We start from the raw sequence: 24,358 nt of genomic DNA, 5'->3' as shown, positions 1-24,358 counted from the left end.
GTGATTTAGATTATTGTTGATGATTGTTTCCCAAGTACATAATTCCAACCCCACATCTATCACCAGTGAAGCCACCTCCCTCCTCCAAGATCTTTGCCTTTCCACTCCTCAAATTCACACAAGCTTGGCTTTGTGGATCTGGTCTCCTTTTGTGTTGCCTTTGGCTCTTTGTTGCTATATTTCTGTGTATCTTTAATTTCTTTTACTTTTGAAATGAAAGACATGTACAGTGGGAGCTAGAGAGCTAGCACAGCAGGAGGACACTAACCTTGCACGTGGTCAACCCAAGTTTGGTGCTCAGCACCATATATGGTCCCTGAGCACCATCACTGTCACTGTCACTGTCCTCCCGTTGTTCATCGATTTGCTTGAGCGGGCCCAGTAACATCTCCATTGTGACACTTATTACTGTGTTTGGCATATCGAATATGTTACGGATAGCTTGCCAGGTTTTGCCGTGTGGGCGAGATACTCTTGGTAGTTTGCCGGGCTCTCCGAGAGGGGCGGAGGAATCAAACCTGAGTAGGCCAGGTTGGCCGCATGTTGCATGTTGGAAATGCCCTACCCTCTGTGCTATCACTCCACCATAATTAGGAATAAGTCTAAACTTCCATGTATGCCACAAAACAAAGTAAAACAAAAAACACCATGTATATGAGGACTTTGCTTTTTTTTTCTTTTTTCCGGGTCAAACCTGGCGATGCACAGAGATTTCTCCTGGCTCATGCACTCAGGAATTGCTCCTGGTGGTGCTCAGGGGACCATATGGGATGCTGGGAATCGAACCTGGGTTGGCTGCGTACAAGGCAAACGCCCTACCTATTGTGCTATCACTCCAGCGCCAGATTTTGCTTTTTTTTTTAAAAAAAGAAAATCTTATTGTGTGTTTCCATTATTGATTTTTAATCAGCACAGATCTAGAAGAAATATTTGTAAAGTTAAGGAAGTAGCAGATTGAAGTAGAATAACAAGTATGCTCTTGAGAACAGGAAGATCCCAGGAGACATCTAAAATGGCAATATTTTCATTTTTATCATTTGTGCACAGTGATTAATTTCTACGTAGAAGGGGTTAAGTAACTGCTTTGCCAATTTCAAGGAATAAAATTTAAGAAAGTTAACTTGGCCCTAACCTACAGTTAAACTGGAATACAAACTTAGATAAATAAACAGAGAATTGCAGTATTTGTTCCAGAAAGCATGCCAAATGAAAGAAAAGTCGTCTGACTTGAAGACCCTCAACACTCACCTGACAAACAGAAATAAGTTCTTTGTGTAAGGCTCTAGGGATATATTTTATAATTTAAAGTAGCTTCACTAAGTTGCAAATCTTATGCATCCTGAATACTTGAATTACTTCAAAATGATTATGCAGTTTGTGATAGTCTCTCCATACACGTGAAAAAAAATGTTTTCCTTCAAAGATCCTAATTTAGCTAATAAAATTTGCGTGTGCCTGCATGTGAGTAGTCCAGTTAGTTAGTGAACATGCTTTAAATTCTATTATATTACTCAGATCAGGGCACAAAGAGATACCACAATGGTTAAGGTGCATGTCTAGCATGGAACTGACTCTGATTTAATCACCTGTACTGCATATAGTTCACCTATACTGCCAGAAGTAAACCCTGAGCACATAGCCAAGAGTACCTAAGGCACTCTAGGTATGGACAAAAAAACAAAATTAAACTAAAAGTTTAGTAATGGTATTATAGTGTGCTGTTTGTGGCCGCGTAAAGAACTAATTTGTGAGTGAGGTGGAGTAAGAGGGGGCTACAACTGACTTAGGGTTCAATGGACATGGGTTGCTGGGACCAAATCGGGGTACCTTATTAGAAGCTTCTTTAACCCTTTGAACTACCTCACAGGACCCTAGGGAAATAATACTGTGGGGCCTTTGTTTAAATACTCGTCGTTTGTCTTTTGATTTTGAAGGTCAAGGTAAAATCCAGAAAGTAATAAAGTCCAACTGGCTAGAGTGATTCTAAAGTACATAATTATTTCCCATTTTATAGACATAAGAAGGACAAATTAAAACTTCCTTCAACCTTAGAGCTTTGAAAACAATGCTTTCAACTGAGAAAAATTTATCCAAAAACATTTTTTTCTTGCAAATTCTTACCACCATAACAATATTGGAATCAGAAAAAAAAAAGATGTTTCAAAATTCATCAAGAATCTAGTATGTGAGAACTTAAACTGCAACTATTTACTCTAAGTCATATTACATATACAATTTTTGAATGTAGTAGCACTGTAACTGTTCTCCCATTGTTCATCAATTTGCTGAAGCGGGCCCAGTAATGTCTCTGTCATGAGACTTATTGTTACTGTGTTTGGCATATCCAATACCTCACGGGTAGCTTGCCAGGTTTTGCCGTGCGGGTGAGATACTCTCGGTAGCTTGCAGGGCTCTCTGAGAGAGGAGGAGGAATCGAACCCGGCTCGACAGGCCAGCCTGGCTGTGCGCAAGGCAAGTGCCCTACTGCTGTGCTATCGCTCCAGCCCTTGAATGCAGTATGCATTTGAAAAATGTTTGCCTTGAGGGCTGGAGTGATAGCACAGCAGGTAGGGCTTTTGCCTTGCACATGGCAGACCTTGGTTCGATTCCCAGCATCCCATATGGTCCCCAGAGCACCATCAGGAGTAATTCCTGAGTGCACAGCCAGGAGTAACCCCTGTGCATCACTGGTATGACCCACAAAAAAAAAAAAAAAAAGAAAAGAAAAAGAAAAAAGAAAAAATGTTTGCCTATATTTTCAAAGAAGATTAAAGTAATGTATTAGAGTTTTCAAAAAAAAAAAAATCCTGCAACACTCCACCCACCTATAGCAGGTGATCTTTTGTCTTAACTATCTTAATCGTAAAGGTAAAGGTAAAGGCCCTCCCATTGTTCATCGATTTGCTCGAGCGGGCCTAGTAATGTTTCCATTGGAGACTTTGTTGTTACTGTGTCTGGCATATTGAATACGTCACGGGAAGCTTGCCAGGCTCTGCGTGCGGGCAAGATACTCTCGGTAGCTTGCCAGGCTCTCCGAGAGGGGCGTAGGAATCGAACTCGGGTCGGCCATGTTGGCTGCTTGCAAGGCAAACGCCCTACCGCTGTGCTGTCAATCGTACATTTCTTGATTAACTGAAGACCTGGACTATTAGTTGAATTTATCTCAAGAAAGTTTAAAGATATAGTTCATTCATCTTTGCCTCCTTAGTGGTATCATTGTGCTGTGAACTTATAGGCCTTTCAGATAAATAGTAACAGAACTTTGAGAGAAAATTGAATAAAAAAATTTTATGGCTGTACATATAGGTTATTTCATATTGTACTGTGGCAAATATCAATGATTACTGACTAAAACACTAAAAGTGTATATAAAATAACAAAAATATAAATCCATGTTTAAATTATTATAAGTAATACCATTTGGTAGTTTCTTTCGCTTGCTCAAATTCTTTAAATAAATTATCTTGCTAATCAATGCCAACACATCATACAGTTCAGCAAACTAATGTTTAAAAATAATATCTAAAATCACCTAAAATCTAAAATTACTTAAAATCACAAGTAGGTTACAGAGTTTAGAAGAAAATTCAGACATGTCTAATTCTCAAATCCCATATTTTTAAACACTTTGCCTTTTTTTAAAATAAGTTTTCATTTTAATTATAATAAATATTCATAAATTTGATTTTATCTCCAATACAGCAAAATTTCAAACTCCACTTATAAATTTTGCATGTTCTGGTAAGATATCAACCTTTTAATATATTTGAAAGTTGACCTTATAATTTCAGTGCTGTTAATGTTCCCAGTAAAGAGAGATAAAATGTAGTATTTCAGGATGTTAGTTATCCTAACATAAAATTCACTCTGTATTTTGAATTTGAATGAATCTGACAAGTCAGCTTGCACTTTTTCTTTACACCAGCATACTGAACTGTCATTAATAAAGAAGTTTAGTTTTAAGCTAGAATCTATTAAAAATTGAGAGTATTTTATGTAATTTTAGTAAAGTTACTGTGTCAGCCTCCTGCTCCAAGTTTGTTCCAGGCCAGGTAGAAATAACTACTTCAGTTAAAATAATAAGAAAAGAAAAATATATCATCTTTTTTGATAGATCATCTTTTTTGACAATCCATGGAGTGATAGATTGTCTGCTTTTTAGAAGGAAGCAGGGCCCATGGAATCAGAAATAAAATAGTTTATTAGAGAGAAGATGGGAGCTAAGAATCTTAGTAAGTTAAAAATCACTAATTAGTAATGACATAACCTCATATAAATTACACAAACTCTGCCAGCATTGGCATTCTTATCTGTATCATGAGTATAGTAGCAATGTCTCCTATGTACAAGACTACTGTGAAAAGCAGAGAAAGAAAGAGAATATAAAAAGAAAAAGTATGTGAGATGTCTTTGTAAAATGTAAATGCATATAAATGTTAATTTTGATCTTTTAACCTTGACTGTTAATTGTTAAAACAGTTGTTTATTATGAGTAAGTCTATAAAATCTATAACTTTAACTCAGTTCTGAGCAATAGAAAAATTGAAATTAAATTATAAAACTAAAAAATCTAACTTGCCATAGATGATCTAATTTCCACAAATGCTATAATTATGTTTATGGTACATACTTTATAAATTTTCAGGTTTTAGTAAAGACTTCTTATGGAGATTTCATTATATTTAATACAGTGAATGGGGGAAAAAAAGTAATCCTTAAGAGACACATCATGTGGTACAAGAAACTACAAAACATTTAGGAAATATGTTCCACTTTGCACTTTGTTAAGAAAAATATTGTAGTCATTAACTATAGATACTTGTTAAGACTGTAGAGTGTCAAGTACTATGCAAGTATGAGTCTATATAGGTAATTAAGACTTGTCTTCAAGGACGTTATGGCCTAATTGAAAATTCACATGACTAGCCACTAGAAGAAGAGCTAAATGCATGGCAGTAATGGGCTCAATTCCACGGATACTGTTAAGAGGAATATATTACTCCTTCTTTGTCTTACCCCTTCATTATGATAATATTAATGAGAAATTATGATAATGAGTTTGGAAGTATAAGTTTTCTAAACCCACGGAAGAGAGAAAGAACATTCTAAAAGGAAACAACATAATTAAAAACATCAAACTTTATTTTTCAGGTGTAATTTGTAAATGGTCATTGTAAGATTGGCAATTTGGGTGAAGTGGCAAGAAACTAGGTTGCAGGTTGCTCCAAGTGGAAAGTGGTTCAGATCATTCTCAGCCCTGTATAATATTGATTTTATATTTTTATTTTATGCAGTGGGTTATGGAAAACTGGGAAAGGATTTGGAAGGAAAGAAGTAAAATCTCATCATATTATTTATTTAATTTATTTATTTTAATTTCTTTTATATTAGTATCACACTGGTAGAATCTGTGTAATATTTGCAAGATAACAACTAAAATCTTTTAAAAAATGGAAGCTTAATAGGCTGACATCCATAATTTGCATGTGGGATGCCCAGGTTCAATTCCTAGCACCATATGTTCCCCAAGCACACCAGGAAGGATTTCTGCCCAAGAACTGAGCTAGGAGTGATCCTTGAGCACTTCCAAGTGTGACCCCCCAAAAACAAAACAAAACAGGAACAATTAAAATCTTCAGTGGTCCAAAGTACTTGTGATCTTTGCCATATGTAAAACCATTTAAAAAATTAAATCATCAAAGTAATTTTTTTCTTTTTTCTTTGTAGTTTTCTTTTATTTTTTTTTAATTAAATCACTTTGAGATACAGTTGGAAAGCTTTCATGTTTGAGTTTCAGTCATACAATGATGGAACACCCATCCCTATACCAGTGCACATTTTCCACCACCAAGTTTTCCAGTATCCCCTCCAACCCATCCCACCCCTCCCCTGCCTCTATGGCAGACTATTTCTCCCATATTTTATCTCTAATTTTGGACATTATGGTTTGCAATATAGATACTGAGAGGCTATCACATTTGGTCCTTTATCTACTTTCAGCACACACCTACCGTCCCAAGTGATCCTTCTAATCATCATTAGCTTAGTGATTCCTTTTCTATTCCAGCTGCCTTCTCCCCGACTCATAAGGCAGAAAATAAATTTAAAGAAATCTGATGATAAACTGATTTTTCTTACATAATTTCAGTGCTTTTTGATACATTGACCTTGAAATATTTTCAGTTGTGTCCTCAGCTATTCACATGACCAATGTCTTATGCAGCACAGGGCAGAGTGAAAATGATGTATTTTTTTTCTAATACCATTCAGAGCACGAAATCACTGTGGGGACCAACCCTAGGTGACCAGGCCTAAGGCAAGGACACAGGCAACATTAAGAGAGAGTCAGATCTGGGAATATATCTCAAGGGTGCAAAAAACACATTAAAAAAGACATCTGCACCTGTATGTTCATTGCAACACTGTTCACAATAGCCAGAATCTAGAAACAAACTGAGTGCCCAAGAATGGATGACTGGTTAAAAAAACTTTGGTACATCTACAAAAGGGAATACAGTTCAGCTGTTAGAAACGATGAAGTCATGAAATTTGCTTGTAAGTGGATAGTCATGGAGAGTATCATGCTAAGTGAAACGAATCAGAAAGAGAGGGACAGACATAGAATAACTGCACTCATTTGTGGAATATCACGATTATGATCATCCTATTGTTCATCGATTGCCTCAAGCAGGCCCCAGTAATGTCTCCTTCATCCTAGCCCTGAGATTTTAAAAAGTGCCATATTCAAGGCTCTTTCAGAGTTAGGAGAATGAGACCCATCATTGTTACTGGTATTTGGCATATTGGGTATGCCACGGAGAGTTTGCCAGACTCTGCCTTGTGGGCAGATAACATTTGGCAGCCTGCCATGTTGTCCAAAGTAAGAATAAGATGTCTCATGGCTGCAAACGCGGCCGCACGCTTTGCTTCCAGGAGCTGGGTGTTATAATCTCTGGGTCTTGGCCCTTGATGGAGTTACACAGCGCCAGGGGCCCAGTTGGTGGGTGTGACCCCTGCCTACTGGAAGATGGAGTATCTGAGTGGAGGATGCTCAGTCCCGATCCAAGCAGGCTTGGAGATTGCAGCCCTGGGACCCGCATGCCTTTGTTCCTCTGCTGGTACCTTCATGCTTGTGGAGAGTGGACTCAGCATGGTGGTGGCTGGTTGTGGAGGTCTTCGGCTGCCGGAGCTCTACTCAGGGTGGGGAGGGAAACTCAACCAGCAGCCTCCCTTCAAGGGACCCCAGTGAGGAGAGCCAGACACGGGGGCAGGAGACTCTGTGGAATATAAAATAACATAATATGAGACTGACACCCAAAGTCAGTAGAGACTAGGGCCAGGAATATTGCTCCATAATTGGAAGCCTGCCTCATGAGCGGGGCAGAAGGCAGCTGGGATAGAGAAGGGATCACTAAGTCAATGAGGGCTGGATAGATAGCTCAGAATTGGGGATGTAGAAAGTAGATAAAGGACCAAATGTGATACCCTCTCAGTACCGTTGTTGCAAACCATAATGTCCAAAAGTAGAGAGAGAGTATGGGGGTATTTGTCTGCCTTAGAGACAGGGGGAGGGTTGGGATAGGGGGAGGGATACTGGTGACATTGGTGGTAGAAAATGTGCACTGGTGGAGGGATGGGTGTTCAATCATTGTATGACTGAAACTCAAACATGAAAGCCTTGTAACTGTATCTCAATGTAATTCAATAAAAATTTTAAAAAAAGAGGAGTCATAGAGCTGTAGCAATAGTACAATGGGTAAAAGTTGCATGCTGCACATTCGGTTCCACCCCTGGCATCCCACATAGTTCCCTGAGCAGAGCCAGGAGTAATTTCTGGCTGCAGAGTCAAGAGTAAGCTCTAAGCATTGCCAGGCATGGTCCCACCAACAAACACAAACGAATCAAAAAGAGTCATAACTAAGATGGCGGAAAGCATGGAAACAGGAGGCTAACATCCTCGTTGGCTGAGTGCCCCAACTGTTCTCCACTTCGGACCAGTAATCATCAAAAGGAGAACAGCCTTCTTGGTCAGGGCCCTAACTATCTTAATCTCACTGGGTTCTTTTACATATCCAAAGATATATAGTTTGATTGGGCTGAATCTTTTTGTCAAGGGCTTTTCAAGGGGAAGTTCTTTCCCGAGAGGGAGCTGAGATAGAGCAGCTAAATTCTCATGGCTAGGGCAGGGCTCTGCAACCAGAGCCAGCCATCTGCCTTGAAAGGCCCCATAAAATCCCCATCCTGTCCATCTCCTTTGTTTGTCTATTTCTATAGCTGTCCACAGTACATCACAGTTTACATAACTGAGGACTTATGAAGGAAGTGGCTGGGCATGTGATGGACTTAAGGGACATTAAAGGAACAGTTAGATTCTATTGAGTCACAGCAATGGTTCTCTGACTTTGTTCACAGAATCTCAAAACAAAACAAAACAAAAACCCTTCATTTTAGGTCTCCTCCAAATGCCACACATGCACCGTGCCATACCTCCCACCCACCTCAATTTGTGACTTTTGCTATGAAACTTCCAAATAGTGGCAGCAAGAGTTTGGAGAAAGTGAAATAGCTGTGAATACATGTGGAAAGTTCGTCCAAATGTGTAGGACAATACGAAACCACAAACGTGAGCTTAGTGCAAACTAAGCTCTGGAAAACAAAAACCAAGCTGTAATCACTCAGCCAGATGTAAGCATCAGTAATAACAAAGAACCTCAAAAATTCTGCCACAAGAGGGAGCAAAAATCATAAACCAGGTGATCCCTCAGAAAGGCTAAGAAACATTATTATCCCTAGGAGGTCAGATGAAAAGTGTCAAGCAGTAAATACTGAGATATATAATTATTTTAAATATGAAGATTACAGCATGAAATTTCAAAGAAAAAGAAAAACCAAGGTAACTTGACACCATCAAAGAATCACTATGTTCTGGCACTTAAGTTAAAAGATATGATCAATTTAACCTAATAAAGAATTCAAAATAATTATTAAAAAAATAACTCAATAAGACAAATGAAAATGCCTAAGATAATTAAATGAAGTCAGAAAGAAAATATAGAATCACAAGAGACATTTAACAGAGATAGGAATCATGAAAATGAACCAAGCATGAACTCTAGAGATGAAGAATATACATATATACATATATATATAGATATATATAAACTCCACTAGAAAGCATTGGTAACAGATTTGATCAAGCAGAAAAAAGAATATAAAATTTAAAATTTTAGGAATTTTTAAAATATTTGTCAGAGAACAACATCAACAAAATAAAATATGAAAGATTGGACAAACTTCTTGTTTTCTTGTGATCTCAAAGGACTCTGAAAAAAGAAAACAATTTGCTAGTTATTGTACTTCCAGAAGGAGAAAAGAAGAAGGGGGTCAGAAATTTTTTAATAAATGCTGGCAATGATCTCTTTAAATCAGTGGATAATTTTAGATAATCAAGCTCATAAAACTCATCAAATAAAATCAAAGACATTTTAATAATACTACTGTTAAAAAAAAGATACAGAGTAAAATAGTAATACTTAATATCTTATCTTTTTGAAGAAAAACTTCATCATGTGAATTTCTTAGCATAATTCTTAGAGGTCAGGACAGATTGGGATGGATGATATAATTAAAATGCTAAAAGAAAAAATAACCTGGAATCTTCTAGCAAAGTTATTGTTATTATTATTTTTTGTTGGGTGGGGGAAGGAGGGTAGGAGCACATGGGGCCATGCCCAGGGGTAGCTCCAGGCCTGTACCCAGGAATTACTCATGGTGGGTTTGAGGGATCATATGGAGTGCTGGAATCAAACCTAAGTTCAAGGCAAAGTTTATACCCAGCAAAGTTTTTCTTCAAAATTAAAAACATAAATAAATATTCTTGTTTTTTTTAAGGTAACCAAAGCTGGGGACTGAAGATTACATTCACCACTTAATATGCCTTATAAGAAATTCAAAAATAAGTTCTTCAAGGTGAAATAAAAGACTACTAATTATTTAACATGACTATATATGAAAAGCTACAGAACAATGTCAAAGTAAGTATATGCCAAATTCTGAACACTTATACTGTTAATTATAAGTTTTAAACACTTAATTATAATATAAGGAATTAGAATTACCATGGGACATTGGTTTTTTTGGCACTTTCTGGGGGTGAGGTATGGTAATTATATAGCTGAAAGCTGTAAACACTACTGTAAACACGTCAGAAACTATAAAAATTTTATTTAAAAATAAAAATAGGCTTCAAGATTTATTAACAGATAAAATATAAAAATGAATAAATCATGATGTGAAAATAATGAAAGGAGGTGGGTAAAAGTTACTTTTTATGCAATGTTGTTGTAAACAAAAATATAAATTGTTTTATCTAAAAGATATTTTAGATAAGTATTATAGTAATAACAATCCAAAAATCTGCAATAGGTTAACAAGAGAAAAAGAGAAAAAAGTCAAAACACTCTTATGGAAAATCATATATTCATATAAATAGGCAAGGGGAAAAGATAAAGAGACTAAAACATCTAAAAATCAAAAAGAGTGTAGTATTAGGTCTTTGTCTACCAATATTTTCTCTAATAAAGGAATCGTCTTCTCTAATCAAGACCTATTGTGAATGGGTGTTTTTATAACGGAAACATTCTGGAATGATAGCTCAGAAGGCTTAAGAAAATGTTTTGCTTTGGAAAGTCCAAGAAGGATTCCCCACCACTGTGTTGTCCCCTAAGAACTATCAGGAGTGACCTCTGAGCAAGATTAACCTCAGCACCATCAAGTGTGACCTAGATCCCCCCCAGATAAATCAATTAATTAAGTGAATAGACAGGAAAGCCAAGCATAGGTTACTTAGCGGTAGCACAGTGGTAGGGTGTTTGCCTTGTGCACAGCCAGCTCGGCTGAGCCAGGTTCGATTCCTCTGCCCCTCTCAGAGATCCTGGCAAGCTACCGAGAGTCTCTCGCCCTCACGGCAAAGCCTGGCAAGCTACCTGTGATGTATTCAATATACCAAACACAGTAACAAGTCTCACAATAGAGACGTTACTGGTCCCGCTTGAACAAATCAATGAACAATGGGAGGACAGTGCTACAACATAAGATATTATTATAAAAATCACATTTGAAGGATAAAGAGAATAGGAAAATGTTTTATATTAGTGGAAATAAGTAGATATATATTATATTAAGATACTTGAAGTGAAAGAATGGTAAAGAGAGACAAAGAAGGTCAATTCTTCATTAAGGTGCAATACTTGTATATTATCAGAGCATATGATTAAATAGTATTATCAGATTGAAAGGGGAAAATAAAAAATACAACAATAGGAACATTGCTAATTATTTAGTTAATTAATTAGCCACATGTAATGGTGCTCAGCATTTATTCTGTCTCTGCACCCAGAAATCATTCCTTGCAGGACTCAAGGAACAATATGGGTGCTATGAAGTGAATTTGGGTCGGTCAATTGCAAGGCAAAAACCCTACCTGCTATACTGTTGCTCCAACCTCAGTAATAGGATTACTTTTTAGTACTTTGCTTTCAGTATAGGTAGAAAATTAAGGAAAATTAAAAAAAAAACTAAAAAATCAATAAAAACCTTGTTTTATATTCCATTCACCAGCAGTATCATAGACATTCTTCTCAAGCGTATACAGATCATTCCTCTAGGAAATATATCCTGGATATTTTGTATCTTGTCTTAGCAAACTTAGAAAAATTTAAATTATGTCAAATATCTTCTCCAACCACAATGGTATAAAATTAGAAATCAATAACAAGGGGAAAGTTGGAAAATTCACAACTAAGTGAGAATTAGTGGGCTCAAAGAATAGATTTTTAAAATATGGTAAAAGAAATTAAAATGGGAATATGTTATGCCAAAATCTTTTGAATTCAAAATATATATCCCAAGAGTGAAATTTAAGGCAATAAGAAATTGCATTGAGGAAAAAAAGACAGATTTCTAACAATGTAACTTTACATCTCAAATAATTAGAAAAACAATAATGAAGAACAAGTTTTGTAGAAGACGAGGAATAGTAAATAAATGAGAAGACATAAAATAATGTGTAAAACAAAAACTGAGTGGGTAATTTGAAAAGATAAAATTGAAAAAGAATTAAACTAAGAAAAACGTATAATATTCCTATAAAATCAGAAACAGAAGTACTAAAAACAGTTACATGTCCCCAAATTTGATAATCATTAAGAAAGATACCACTTAGAATTTGAGGGAAATGAGAGATGTTGGCCAAAATTTGTAAAATTCTATAAAATATAAATAATTCTTGCGAAGCTGATGTATAGTGCAGAGGCTTTGGCTAAAAATATTCCATTATAAGCTTACATTTCATTTAGACAATATTCTTACCACAAAGAGTAGTGGCATGACATGATATGGCATAACAAAAATGCTATTTAATGCTATATCAGTAATCATTTTAAAATTCATAAATGTTTCAAATTTTATGTGTCCAATTTATCACAGTAAAATTAGAGAAATAAAATGATTCTCATAGTCATGTGGTGAATGACCAATTGGATGTGATTTTATTGTATTTTAATGCTAACAAGATGGTTCAGCACTTACTATATGAGTATGTTATCTAATAAATATATTATGATAATCATTTTGTGTCCCTTTATGAAAGATAGTTTAAAAAATAACTAATTTTGGGAGTAAGAAAGAGAGATTGTATTACAATTTGAAAGAGTTCTTGAAAGAAAATTCAACAAGTATGAAAGAGACAATAGACCACTCTGATTCTGATAGAGAAAGAAATCTATTCCTTCTGGTGTCAGTAATGGAAACTTCACTGACTTGAAAGGAAATCTGTACATCAAAGAATAAATGACACTCAGATTACTCTTAGAATCATGTCAAAAGGTGATGGGGAGTTAACTGATACAACCTACTGGCTTACTTGATGGACACAGATGCAGACAAAATCAAAAATCAGACTTAAATATTGTAGTAGGCAAAATCATGAAAAGAAATATAATGTTTGTATGTGTGCATACATGAAAACACTTGTGTGCTTTAGAAACCATGACATAAATAATACGAATCAGTTTTCCTATTAAATTATAATTATTTATCTTATTATGTTCTTCCTCAATTTTTTTTAAAGATGATTAATTGCGACCTCATTTTTCCACAATTTTTGGGAAAATACTCTGCCTTTGTTAACCCATAATGTCCCCTCCTTCTTTAATTTATTTAATCTCAGTGATACTAATAACATACATCCCAAAAAGGTCAAGACAAGATATGCAATGAAAGCTATTTAAAATTACTGGTACTTACTATATACCTGTGAGATCAATGTTAGCAAGTGCTGGTAAATTCTTACTTGTGTTTGAAAAGCCAGAAGAGTAATTTCAAATTTCCAAGAAAATATGCTGAGCCATATTATTTGTTTTCAAAAAACTTAGAGTGCTCTTTCTTGAATCATCCTTGGAATCATCAGTCTCAAAGCTTGGTGATTTTTAGGCATGAAAACTAGATTAGGATTATATTTAAATTCTCAATGTAAAAGTCACAAATAGTGGGTCCCAAGACATGTCTATTCTAAAGTAATACATTTTCTCTCTCCTTCTCTTTCTCTTAGTTTAACCTGAAAACTGGAACTAAAAAGCTAGAATAAATATGGTTGTCACAAAATCATAATATTGACAAATGTTATAGATTTCAATATTTAGTACTCAGATATGATGAATAATTCATAGCATGTTTGTGCATTTTTTAGAGTTATAGTTGAAAGTAAAAGTGACCTATTTTTTGTAAAGACCAGGATATATGGATTTGCTCTTGAACTAAGAAATTATTTTCATTAGATCATTAAATCAACTTCCTCTTTATATAAGAAGCTGAAAATATGCAGTAGACCTAGTAAAGAAGACTCTCATTTTTGTTTAAACATTATCTCCAGTTTTCCTCATGTTTGTCGGTATGTGTAAATAACAGTACTTTTGAGATGCAGGCCTTTCATTTATTCTCTGCAGTAATCCTGGTCTACTCATAGTTTACACCTTTGACCTTGACTTTCTCAATACTATGAGCTCAACAATTCATCTATCATCCCTGCATTTTGACCTTAGGAGTATGAGCCATATTACATCAGAGAAGAATGCCAGGGTTAACAATTAATATTTTAGAATTACAACTACTTGTGAACCTACATGCTTATATTTCAGCGATAATATTCCATAGTGTCATTTATGTCTAAAATTTAAAAAGTGCAAATATACTATATAATTTTCTACCAAATTGGATTGCAAATGGCAAATGTTATTAATGTCTCTGAACAATAAAGAGTGGAGTGTAAGAAGTATGGTTAAAAATAGGGTGGAGATGGGAGGGATACTGGGAGCAATGGATTTGGAGAATGGGCACTGGTGGAGGGATGGGTACTCGATCATTGTATAACTGAAACCCAAGCACAAAAAATTGTAAATCTACAATTGTACCTCATGGTGTTTCACTAATAAAAATTAAAAAAAAATACGGTTCTAAAAAAACAAAAGAATGTTATTATATGTGAACATATTTATTTCATCCTGCAATTTTATTTATTTCATTCTGAAATCTTTAAAAATTTTTCTATGACTATGAAAAAAAGGAGTATGGTTAAAGATAAAAACCAATTCTACCATTTCCTTAAAGGAGATTTAGAGTTATTTAAAAATACCTGATGGATCATTAATAAGCACTCAAACTCAGTGAATGGTACTGATTCAACTAATATTCCACTGTCTCTTTTGCAATTCTAAACTCCATATTAGTAAACTGAAAGTTCAAATCAAGATAGTTTATACTGCCTTCAAAGCTTCCCCTACCATTCATGCCTTATAACTGAAGGAGCTATGTTTGTGAAATACAGAAGGCTAAAAGCAGAATGGTTGTGGTTAATCCAAGTTCACCTCTGAAATCATTACTTGAAAATAAAAATTCGGAACCATCTTACTCAACTCAGCATAGGCCATGTAAATGTCACCTTTGACCATATGTATTAAGTAGCAAAGAGGTCTCAAATAGGGATTAAGCCCAACAGAGAAAGAAATAAGGGAGGGTCCAAGGCCATTTTGACATGGGTGTCCAATGCCTTCTTCTCATTCTTTAGTATCAACCCCTTTGTCATCTTTGTGTTCCAAAAGATACATTTGCAAGCTGAAAGCATTCTTTATAAAGCAGTTTCCAAGGAACATAACTGGCAACCAAAAAAGTCTTCAAAAATTAAAAAAAAGTTAATTGATTTATAATCCTCAAATAATTTAAACTAAAAGTTTCTTGTAAAAGAAGAAATAAATTTCATTGAAATTCTTTCTTTATGTACATACCAATGACCTATCAAAACATAGTAGAAAAATTTCTGGTTAACTTAGTGTCTCTCTTGTACTATAATACCCCCGAATTTGAAGAGGGTAAAATAAATTAACATTCACCCAATGAAGACATGTCATTCTGCTTGTAGAACAGGTGGCATTTACTTCTTAAAATAAGCAGATTAAAGTGAAATATGAATTTGATGCTGGTTCATTTGGGGAAGACAAGATAGTGCCTACCTTGAGACAGAGACACCATATGGAGACAAGCATAGGCAATGAGAAAAAGAGCTAGAGGTAGGCACTTTGCCAAACACCATGACTTTTAATCTGTTTACCAATCTCATCCTACATACCTCTAAAGACCTTAACTTTTTACCCCTGAGTTTTCAGACTACAGAAAGAATATGAATATGTATAAAGGGGGATAAATGATTCAACTAAGATTTATTCTGTTAGCTAAGAGAGCCAGAGGCAATTTCACATTTGCATTTTTATTATTACCTCTTGAAAATAAGATTATATAAATTCTAAATCATCTAGTTGTTTTACAAAACATTTTTACATCAAAATTTCAAATTAATTTGTACTTGAAATAATTAAAATCATTTTTTCTGGAAAAAAAATGTTTGGTAAACACTGAAAAGTTTTGGTTTCTGTTACTTTTACAAATACTATTAGCTATGCATTGAATATTTAAATTTCTAAGTTCCAAAACTTAAACTTAGTTAATGTCTATATTTTTCAAATATAGGAGAGCCAGAGAGACAAATGTTTCATGGGCTCTCTTCAAACATTTAGCACAAACAAATCAAATCTAATGTAATCAGAAGTTTAAAGGAAGAAAAATATTATATTCCTTATTTTATATTAATATTTGATATGCATTTGTAATTTAATAATTTGCATATTTACACATTACCATTCAAGCAAATCGATGAACAATGTGAGGACATTGACAATGACAGTGACATATTTATAAAATACTATTAATTAAATATGTCTGATTTCTTAATCCCTACTAACCTTAAGACCTTACTAGGCAACGTAGTTTAAAACATCATCACATAAAGAAATCTTGAACTTCTGAACTATATAAGGTTTGAAAATAATAGAGATTTAAAAGAATATTATCAATTCTTAGAACTTTGCTCCAGCAAATTACATTTCAACTGCTCACTATTATTTTTATAAACAAAAAGGAATGGTTATTGCTGGTATAATTATGGCATGTGCTTTAGAGACTGATATTATTACACAGTGAGTAAGGCACTATATAAATCAGAAGGTTCCAAATAGGCAAATTCGACATGTTGCTTCAAGAGCACTTCCAGGCATAGAGCCCCCTGAATGTGAACAGCTAACTTCCATTATTGCTAATAATATTTTCTCATATGGGCATCTCAAGAAATAATTTTCCTTTTATTGGTTGCCATTTCCATAAAAGAGTACTAGTTCTTGGCAGATTCAACTGAAATACTCATTTAAATAAATCTCATACTTGAAAGATAGCTATTTAAGGCTTTTATTAGTTTTTAATTCTAGAACAAAGATTATGCCTAACATCAAAATATTAGTGTTGTCATCATTTAATTGTTCTTTATGTGTGCATCATCCTGATTTCTTGTGTTCTGATAGAATATAGCATTAGATTACACACATTTTCAGTGTAACTTTTCTTTAAGATTTCAATTTTTAAACATCTGGTAAAATGATAAGCCAAAAGGAAGGAAGGAAGGAAGGAAGGAAGGAAAGAAGGAAGGAAGGAAGGAAGGAAGGAAGGAAGGAAGGAAGGAAGGAGGGAAGGAAGGATGGAAGGATGGAAGGAAGGGAGGGAGGGAGGGAAGGAGGGAAAGAAAGAAAGAAAGAAAGAAAGAAAGAAAGAAAGAAAGAAAGAAAGAAAGAAAGAAAGGAAGGAAGAAAGGAAGAAAGAGACAGAGAGAAAGAAAGAGCCTAATCACCCCCACTCAAAATGTTTTAGGACCTCTAAAGGTCAAATCAATATAAGATTACAATAATTTAATGTGGAGAACAGCCAACTAAAAACAGAGTAAAGATGGTTATGGAGGGAACATAAATTGCTTATTGCTTCTTGTGATTGAAAATGATTGCTTCTTCAGGTCAAATTGGTATTAGTGACAGACAAGTAGGAGAGTTAAAAGGACAAAATGGACACTCCCTGAAGTGACAGAGATAGCATTTGCCAAGATTAGAGAGTATTTTTGAACATAGAGAAAAATGATGGTTTTTGTTACTAATCACTATTAAAATGTCAAATGAAATACTTGAAAGGCAAACACAAAGTATTGAGGGGCCAAGGAGTGTAAAGTACGTTTCTGGAAACAAATAACACTGTAGCACTGTCCTCCCACTGTTCATCGATTTGCTTGAGCGGGCACCAGTAACGTCTCCACTGTGAGACTTGTTACTGTTTTTGGCATATCGAATATGCCATGAGTAGCTTTACAGGCTCTGGCGTGCAAGTGGGATACTCTCCGTAGGTTCTGGAAACATGTATGAAAACTATATAAGGACAAGAAAGAATAGGCAGTGTGAAATTAGAAAGAATGGATCTTGAGGGGGAAATTCCTGAGGCTGGCCAAAGAAGGAGCCAGAATATGCACCCAGGATATACAGACTGTTAGCCTGGCAAATTTCCTCTTTTCTCCAGGTCTCTTTAAGCTCAATGCATAAGACTCACCCATTCCACTGTAAAGGGAATATAAAAAGGAAGTTCTCCATCTTTCCTGTGCTTCCTGCTTATGCATACCTCATTTCCCAGGTGCTCTGTCGCTTTCTTCAATAAGGTTGCTACTGAATTTAGTCACCTGAATTCAGACTCTTGAATCAGGCTGAGTACAGTTTCCAGTCCAAGTTTTCAATCTCAGCTGCAGAGGACAAGAGCCAGCACGCCCGACAACAATAGCAAGCAAGAAAAGCAAAAGAAGTTCAAGTCCTGGAGAGACAACTAAACAGTCCTCTCACCAACACTATCTATTCCTGTTGATGTGGACAGAAGGCGATTTGGCAGGGTGAGATTCTAAAGAAAAGGAACTATTGGTATGGAATGTCACAAGGGTGTCCTGCATAGTGTCTGATGACCTCAATGACCAAGGCACAGGACCCCAGATAAGAATCCTCTCAGCACCTTCTCCTGTTTTAATGGCTCACATTCTTGGAACATAATAAAGAAATGCTTGCCCACCCACCTCCCTTACAGGGAAAATAAAGGCTTCTGCCTCTCTCAAAGGCATCCTTCTGCCTCCCTCCAGAATCCTTTAGGAAACCCCTCCCATAATCTCTGAGCTTTCCTGCATTCCATTCCAATCCTTAAATACCTTTCTGCATTTAGCCACTTGGTCTCTGATCCCTTGTTTACAGTTTTGACTGCTTGAGGACCAGAAGCTGAGTGCCTTCACCATTATAGCTCTGTACCTTCACCATCTGATCTACAAAAACAATCCAAATTTCATCTCACAAGGCATTCTTGCCTTCTCTTTTCTTATAGTTTATTGCAATTCTCTTTGTAGAGACATATCCCATTTGTTTACTCCCAAATGAAGACTGTCAAAGGCAGAGTAATTTCTTAATTTATGCTAGTGTGGAACCTGGGAAATTGCATTCCATACCCAAAGTCATCCTTCTCCTAGTTTCGTATATATTGTATATGGAGGTAGTATTTGGCAGCTATGTTTTACTGGTGATTAAAAACAGGCAGATCTTCACATTCCTTGCCTTGTTCCTGCTGAATAAATAATTAAAATACTCCATGAATTCTAAGTAACCTCTTTTACAATGCCTTTCACAATTTGAGTGAACATATCAATTTTTTTGATCTGTTCATATGTGCTAATTTTTTCATTCAGGAAATGATTTCACAGGAGTATATGCCATGTTGCCTTCAAGCATTAGTGCCTAAGAAGCAGAAATTAATTGTGATAATGTTCTGCTCAATTGATAGCGTGCTGTGGTTGCTCAATACTTATTCAAAATATCAACAAAACTTGTTTCTTTGCTTTGACATTTGAACCAGCTATATAATGATAGACAAGTGTTTTGATTCCCATACGTCTACATGCCAAAGTTGAAAAGTAAGGAACCTATTTTTTCCCCTCAGAATTGTTTCATGCCTGTATCAAAGTAACAAGTTACCATGGTGATAGTGACTCTTATAAATAGGGCAACTCTACCCCCCTATAGAACAAATGTAACACAAAAATGTGGCAAAATAAGCTGAGACCTAGAGGACAAAAGAGCCTGGGGAAAATACCCACAATGGAGGAAGATAAAGACTGTTCCAGATAATAGTCTGGGAAGGTGACAGACATTCCTTTTCACTCCTCCTCATGAAGCCAAAGGAGTAGGACTTGGAATAGTGAGGGGATTGTACAGGGAATTAGCACAGGAAAGTTGTGCTTGATTAGCACAGTGAAAATAAAATTAATAGTAATAATAATAATAATAACAACAACAATAATAGTAATTATAACTGATATTCATTGAAGACTTGCATTGTCCCTCAAATCTTTTTGCCCAGAAATGCATTCAATCTTGACAGCATTTCTGAGGTGAATCTTATAGTTATATTTTTTTTTTGCTAATTACTTCATTTTTTTATTGAATCACCGTGAGATAGTTACAAAGCTTTCATATTTGAGTTTCAGTCATACAATGATCAAACACAATTATACAATGATCAGACACCCATCCTTCTACCAGTGCACATTCTCCACCACCAATGTCCCCAGTATACCCCCCCTTCTAAGCCCTCCGCTGCATTTATGGCAGACAATTTCCTCCATATTCTCTCTCTCTACTTTTGGGCATTATGATTTGCAATATAGATACTGAGAATATCGTGTTTGGTCCTTTATCTACTTTCAGCACACATGTCCCATCCTGAACAATCCTCTGACCATCACTGACTCAGTGATCCTTTCTCTATTCCAGCTGCCTTCTCCACCAGCTCATGAGACAGGTTTCCAACTATGTAGCAATATTCCTGACCCTTGTGTCTATTGTCCTTGGGTGTCAGTCTCATATTATGTTATTTTATATTCCACAAATGAGTGAAGTCATTCTATATCTGTCCCTCTCTTTCTGACTCATTTACTTAGCATGACACTCTCCATGTCCATCCACTTATAAGCTAATTTCATGACTTCATCTTTCCTAACAGCTAGCACTTACCTTCCTTACCGTTTTGCTCAAAGAGTAAGGAATTCATGAATCTAAAAGTTAAAGTGGCTTTGTGTTTATCTTTAGAAAAGGGTAAAAAGTAAAAATCTGAAGTAAGAATATAATAGATAAGATCTATCAATTGTTTTATGGAGGATCAAGCTGGATAAGAGTGTGGGCAAAGGAGGTGAACAGCAAGGAAAAGAAAAACCAGGATAGGATTGAAGTTCATCAGCAGAGAGCTTGCGTTGCATATATGAAGCTGAAGGGTTGGATCCATGGTACCACAGAAACGAAACAAAAGAGAAAGAGGGAAATGCTGCTTGCAGTTCATAAAAGTTTCTGCCAAATGATTCTCAAAAGAAATAGATATTTATTCAACTATTGTTTTTTCCAGTGAAAATACCACTTGTTCTCTCCCAACAACCTCTCACCTATGGCTTTTCCTTTACTTGTATTCCATTTCATCTTGTTACCGCATTTCAACAAATTGGTGACACTGTGGCTTTCAAGATCATCTAGTTGTAAGTGTTATTTGCTTAAATGTCAAGGCCATCACTAACACAAAACAAAAGAATGTATTCTTCATCAAAAAGCACTTAAAAGTGTATGCGCACATTTAAATTAAGGTACCATTTGTGTGACATGTATCTGACATGTCTTATGAACAATGTCATCATTTGCCTCACATAGAACCCAGAACTTAGCTGTTTCTGGTTTTGGTGATAGGGGAAAGAAGGGGCTACTCTTGGCTCTGGTTAAGGATAATTTAAAGAGCAATATTATGGCACCAGGGATCAACATTAAGTGTGCTTTGAACCATCTCCCTGGCTCTTTTTAGCTGAGAATTTTATTAGACAGGTTAATTGTCCACTTGATTCAGTATATACTGAATCTTATATAATTTACTTTTCAAAAATTTAGTCCATTCTCAATTTTCTATTAAGGGTTTTTCTGAATCTCCTTCTCTCTCTCTCTCTCCTCTCTCTGTCTCTCTCTGTCTCTCTGTCTCTCTCTGTCTCTCTCTGTCTCTGTCTCTCTCTCTCCCTGTCTCTCCTTGTCTCTCTTTCTCTCTCTCTCTCTCTCTCTCTCTCTCTCTCTCTCTCTCTCTCTCTCTCTCTCCCTCCCTGTCTGTCTCTCTCTGTCTCTGTTTCTCTCTCTCTCCTCCACCTCTTTCTCTCCCACTGCTCCTCTCTTTTGGGCATTGTGCTTTGCAATACAGATACTTAAAGTTATCTTGTTTTCCCCCTTACCTGTTTTGAACTCTCAGTTCTTGTTCAATTTGATCAGCTCCGATTGATATTGTCATATCGGTCTCTTCTCTATCTTACCACCCTCTGCCCCACACACACTTGTAGTAGATTCCAATCTTCGACCCTATTTTCTGACCCTATTGACTCCTGGCCCCTATTTTCCTTGGCCTTGAATATTAGCCTCATGCTATTTTTAATATATATATATATATATCATAAATGAGTGCAGGCTAAATACATATGTTTTGATTTCAGAACAGTTCCATTAAAGGAGCTCCAGAGATAGTTAAGTCAAAAATCCACATCACATGCTCACTTCGGCAGCACATATACTAAAATTGGAATGTTACAGAGAAGAAATAGCATGACCCCTGCGCAAGGATGACACGTAAATTCGTGAAGCGGTCCATATTTAAAAAAAAATCCACATCACTAGCAAATGTGACCTCCAAAGGTAGCTGGCTTTGATGGGGTCTGTGTTCATACAGACATATAAAATTTGGTACACTTTGTTGAAGGTAAGAAGATGGGGGAGTTGGAGAGGGGGCAGGAGGCTGTGCAATTCTCCTCTCTTTAGCTTTCCAGGGTTCTGATATGGATCCTTTGTGTCAAAGGCCTCCATGTCTTCAGGTCGGTTCAGGTTTCAGACGCTATTTCACAATAAAGCATACATTAATTGACCTCCTCCCACCTTTTCAAATTCATAACTAAACTTATCACATAGAATATTTTTAACAATTCTGCTTTATTTAAAATATTTAAGATAGACTTTTGCCTTTGGAAACCAGGGCATTAAGAAAATAAACTCAGGAAATTGAGAATTGAATTAATTCAAACCCTTTTGTAGAATTAATACATACATTTTTACAATTGGATGATGTTCCTCAAAGAATGATTTCAATCAAAGATGAAAATCTAAGCAATAGTTTGATCAATTATTCCCTAATAGATATTTTAGAAGAACATCTAGAGTATAATGGCATTATAGTACTCATAGATATTATATTTTTACACATTTAGTTCTGTGCAAATTAACTAAATTGTGTGCACTTTATTCAAACTGTTACCTCCTTGAGGGTAAAACATTACCTATGATCATGCTAAACACCTAGAAAATAGATATTTTAAATATAATTGGTCGTGTAGGTAAAACAGCAAGATAATAGTCAATGCAGGTACTGAAAGTGAAATTAGAATGTATTTTTCCTGTACTATGGCTGTTTTATTGATTAAAAAATATATACAAACCATATTTTGGCTTTCTACAGTTTCTTGCTACTTGACATAAAGAAATTTGACTGATAATAAGACTTACCCCTGGCAAATTTAACTGGATCAATATTTGCATGATTTAATTTTATCTTAATTGGGTATCTTGAGAGTCACTGCAGGGGAATCTTTCTCAGTGTGTGCCAATAAGTACTCTCTTCCATTTGCTGTTCTTAAAATTGTATCCAAAGGCAAATATTCCAACTGTTCCCCTTTCTCCATTGATATTGCATTCAAAACTAAACTTCATTATTTCCAAGATCTTAGTATCCTCAAATGCAAGCAAGTTCACATTAGGGAGCTACAGTTGGAATACTTTAAAATGTAACACCAAAAGGCCTTTTTAGAAGTGTTTTGATTTAATGCAATGCAGGTTCAAATTGCTACCAAAAAGTCTGCAACTATTATAAATGTTTTGTATTTTAACTAGGCTTTTGCATATTTGTATATTTTATTACATAAAGTTAAAAATAATTATAAAATATAAAAAGGGAATAAAATGAAGCTACAATGAATAATTGTGTGTTCACATTAGTATGACTAATAAGTAGAATGGAAACATTGAAATTCCACTGAAATCAATTAATTTTCCCTACCAAATTCATCTCCCATCTGCTATCTTCAAATTCTTCTATAAAATAAATATTATGTAATTGTCATTACTTTACAATTTTAAGTTATGGATGTGTTGTGGCCCTAAGTATATTCTTAAAAATATACCTGTATATAAACAAAATATTTATACATACTAAATTTTTATAAACAATAAAATTCCATATTACGTATTCTTCATACTTTCTGTAATTATCTTCAGTGCTCAGGACTTTTTGCATCATTTTTTCCAACAATGTTCTTTTTCTGATTCAGATTATAGTTGCGGACCATACATTGCATTTAGTGTTATTTTAATTTGCATATCTTGTTGTGATTAAATTACAACATTTTCCTATGGTTCAGTATTCTTTAATTATTTTTCCCTGTGAATTGTGTGCATATTCTGTGAGGATGTTTGATTCTTAGTTCCTCAATTTTTAATAGTTGTTTATGTATTAGGAATTTAGTCCCTTGTTTCTAGTATGGACTGGAGTGATAGCACAGCAGTAGGGTGTTTGCCTTGCACGCAACTGACTGGGCCTACCTAGATTCAATTCCTCCACCCCTCTCGGAGAGCCCTGCAAGCTATCGAGAGTATCTTGCCCGCATGGCAAAGCCTGGCAAGCGACCCGTGATGTATTGGATATGCCAAACACAGTAACAACAACTTTCACAATGGTGATGTTACTAGGCCCGCTCAAGCAAATTGATGAACAACGGAAGGACAGTGACAGTAACAGT

The 24,358-nt window shown here is 35.5% G+C and overlaps 1 non-coding gene across 1 annotated transcript; it reads left to right on the top strand.

Moving 5' to 3' along the window:
• Positions 1 to 22,062: 22,062 nt before the first annotated feature.
• LOC130045559 (U6 spliceosomal RNA) lies at positions 22,063 to 22,170 on the top strand. Its single transcript, XR_008795551.1, has one exon. It is a non-coding gene; the product is annotated as a U6 spliceosomal RNA (small nuclear RNA).
• Positions 22,171 to 24,358: the final 2,188 nt, after the last annotated feature.

Source organism: Sorex fumeus, unplaced genomic scaffold, assembly GCF_029834395.1.
Source record: "Sorex fumeus unplaced genomic scaffold, SorFum_2.1 ptg000128l, whole genome shotgun sequence".
NCBI classification, from domain to species: Eukaryota; Metazoa; Chordata; class Mammalia; order Eulipotyphla; family Soricidae; genus Sorex; species Sorex fumeus.
The sequence above is the reverse complement of the archived record's forward strand: the minus strand, read 5'-3'. Positions and strand labels throughout refer to the sequence as shown.